Below are 3,903 nucleotides of genomic sequence, written 5' to 3'. Positions count from 1 at the left end.
TTTTTTTTTAAAGCTTGACTCTGCTCACTATTTCGCTGCCTTTATATGGATGAGCATTTTTTTCCCAATTCTCTTTTTGTGGGTCGATGAAGATAAAAGGCCATTTAATATTAGAACAACACCAGGATGAGTATGCTGACTTAATTTTCAAATTAGGGCAAACGATCCCTTTAATGTTCTTCAGAACCTTTAAAGAAGAATTAGGAATAAACACCAACCTCTTTGTTCTTCAGTATCTATGGTTTTATTCTGCAGAGTTCAGGATCACTCATTTCCTTCATAAACTATGTCTTCTTCACTTGTATGCTGATAGGAATATTCCAGCATTGAATTGCTGCAGGAGGAATTTCACGGAGGGGGATTGTTGTGTGATAGGAGAAGCAGATCTGCCCAAATAAAAAAGAAATGATCAGATTGATGTTTTCATACATTCGCACATTTTATGCATTTGTTTTATGTTCGTCTATCAAAATGTGAAGTTTCTGATTTGTATGTTTTACAGTTTTGTCAGTGAATCAATCTATTTTCTAAATTTTTTAACATTGCATGTATTATTATTTTTATCTGCCAAATGAACAAAGAAAAACATGAATAATAGAAAAACACGAATAAATACCAGAATGAAAAGAATCCAAATAAAAAAAAAATGTAGGAAAAAAAATCTGTAAGATAATTAACTCTAAAAAATAATAGATGAGTCTTTGTTTAGGCTACTGGCTTTTAGTTTGTAGTTGTTTTTGCATGAAACACAGGCTATAACAAAAAAAAAGATCTATATCAAAAGTTGTGATCTTAGTTGTGATTTAGTGTGCGTTCAGGTCACTGCCCTTCAGCGTTTTTAAGACCTGCTACAGTCTTGCGCACTTCCTTCCTGTCGCGACACATGGCTCTCAAGTGGCCAAGACCGCAAGTGTGGGCATAGGTCCACTTTCATGCAAAGTTAGCTCCAACCTAATCAAATATACCAGAACAAGCGAATCAAGGTATTTAGGATTACTAGAAGGCAGGTGAGTTTGAGCAAGGTTGGAGCTAAGCGCAGGAAAATTAAGTTAAGAGTTAAGAATCCTTGATGTAGTGCATGTTTGCATGCGTAAATAAATAAATACAAACAGCAGATGTGAAATTAAATGGCATAAAACGGCAAAATATTGTTATTAGTATCTAGAGGACTGAATGGTTGCATGTACACCGCACAGCACTAAAATAACGTTTCTAGGAATCACTTTGGATATATATAGGCCTATATATAAAAAAAATATAACAACATTTCTATAGTTTATTGTTTTATTTTCATTAGTCAGGAGCCGAAATTGGTTCTTGTTTCACTTTTTTTAATGCGCAAAGCATCATGAGATGCATTATGCACTGTGACACACTGCTCTGTTCAAAATCAAAATGAGATGCACTGTGGTCATTGGTCACATGTGGTACAGGTGGTATATGCTGTGGGAACACTATGTGGGTGAAGAGCTGCAGCTGAACTCTCCTGTGATGCCTGTGATGGTAATCTGAAGTAGTTCTTACTCATGGGAACTTGGCCTTGAGTTCTAGAGTAAGAACAAAATGTCAACTGAGATGCGACACAAGATAACAAACAAATCTTGAGTTCCCATGATGTGCTGGGCATGTGTGCAGTTTTGCTTTGTAAAACACGGTTTAATTGACCGTGACAGGAAGACTTTGAACATTAACCTCAACTGAGCTACTGTTATGTTCAACATTAATAGATTTCTGTCTCTTTGTTGTACAGGAAACAGTGGGCAACCAGAACCCAAAGTGTCAGAAAATCTCAAGATTTCGCGAACGAGAAATGACACGAGCTATTCAGTGTACAACTTTTCGCTGATGTATAATCTACACGTTTTGTCAGAAGTTTTACCGTACATGTTAAAAAATAAAATAAAAAACACACACAAATGGACTCTGTGATTTATAGTATGCATATAATAAAAATATTAATTTGATCAGTTAAAGAGCTGTAAAATCTGAAGGGATACATTTTTTTCTTTCTGAGAGGAAATTGACAGGAAGGAGATGTAGTTTAGAGGTACAAACCACAAAGCTGAATGAGAAATGTTTCCGTACAGCACAAAGAGGTCACAGTCTTCATCCTGTTTGTATCTATGAAAGAGATAATTTGCTGATGTGCATATAGCTACTGAAGACATTTCAAAGACTAAAGTTGATTGTAGCTGAACTGTGAGGGGCAAGGCAATTTTCACTAAAATGTATATTCCTTAAGAACAAGCATCAAGAAGTGGCTTTTTGGCTTTTTTGTTTTGGTTCTGAGTTTTTGGGTTCTGTTTTTCAAGGAAGGGATGAAGATGAACCACTATACTGCCAGTAATAAAACCACCCACATTGTGACCTTAATCAAATAGCATGGGCTTTTGATGTACTGAATAGAAAATAACTTTTGATGTATCCCACACTCTCAGAAAAAAAGGTACAAAAGTTGTCACTGGGGCGGTACCTTTTCAAAAGGCACAACTTTGTACCTTAAGAGTCAATGTTGGTACCTTAAAGGTTCATATTAGTATCCAAAGTGTACATCTTAGAACCTAAAAGGTACAAAAGTGTACCTTTTGAAAAGGTACCGCCCCAGTGACAGCTTTTGTACCTTTTTTTCTAAAAGTGCATGTTAAAAATATAAAACAAAAACTAACTTAACAGTTTTGTAGTTCTCATGGCTAATTGGGTTTTGTTTTAGATGTGAGTCAATTCAAAATTTAAAACGAGTAACTTTAATATCTGCTTAGATTTTCTTTTGAGAATTTATATTAGTGTTTTTTTGTTTTTAATCGAAGAAATGCTCTTTGCTAAATCACAAGGAGTTGGATGAATTGATATGTGGTTAACGGTGATTCGTAAATATTTTTTCTTCTGGTTTTTGCTCTCAAGTGGCAAGTGATTGTTTTAGTTTTGTCATTTTGACACCTAAAACCATTTTTTACTGTGTTTTCAGCTAGTATTGTTAAGAAACACATTCATTTTTAATATTAGTACAGTGTGAGCAAATGCAAAATGGTGGCACATTATCAGATATCAAACAACAAAATGCAGTCAGCAGAAAAAAATCCTGCTCATGTTGACAAGTTGAATATGTTCGGCCTTCGCATCAAAACTGAAATGTTTGTATAATGGTATTATGAGCATGTGTTTGAATTGCTAAGCAAACCAGGAGATTGTTTACTGCTGCCATGTAATTTTGTCTATTAAAAATGTTTCTCTGTGTTTCAGATGTGTTTGATTCTTCTGATGCAGATGAAGTGAAGTCAGTATCAGTGACTGAGGGAGATTCTGTCACTCTATACGCTGATTACTGAAGTACAGAGAGATGATCAGATACTGTGGATGTTTAACGTTAACAGTTCAGACACTCGTATTGATGAAATCCACAGACAGAACATCTATATAGATGATAGTACTCTGATATTTGGAGACAGACTGCAGATGGACAGTCGAACTGGAGCTCTGACCATCAGGAACACCAGAACTGAACACTCTGGACTTTATAAACTAACAATTATCAAAGGAGGGGTCACGTACAAGAGTTTTTCAGTTGCTGTCTGTGAGTAAGATTAAATGTTTAATGATGTCAAGAAATAAAGGTGGTGGAAAATAAATAGCTGTTTATGTTTTGTAATAATGGAATTAAGTAAAAATGCATGTTTCACCTGAACTTTTGTATACTAACTTATTACTTTTATATATTTATTATTACAATTATTATTATTTAAATTAAGTAACATTTCTATATCCATTTATTATCTAATATTTCCAGCTCCTCTTCCCATTCCTGTCATCACCAGAGGCACTTCTTCAAACTGTTCTTCATCATCATCAGGATCTTCAGTGTCCAGATGTTCACTGCTGTGTTCAGCTGTGAATGTGAGTGATGTG

This window comes from Sinocyclocheilus grahami, unplaced genomic scaffold (assembly GCF_001515645.1).
Source record: "Sinocyclocheilus grahami isolate Dianchi unplaced genomic scaffold, SAMN03320097.WGS_v1.1 scaffold2096.1, whole genome shotgun sequence".
Taxonomy (NCBI): domain Eukaryota; kingdom Metazoa; phylum Chordata; class Actinopteri; order Cypriniformes; family Cyprinidae; genus Sinocyclocheilus; species Sinocyclocheilus grahami.
Note: the sequence above shows the minus strand (reverse complement) of the source record.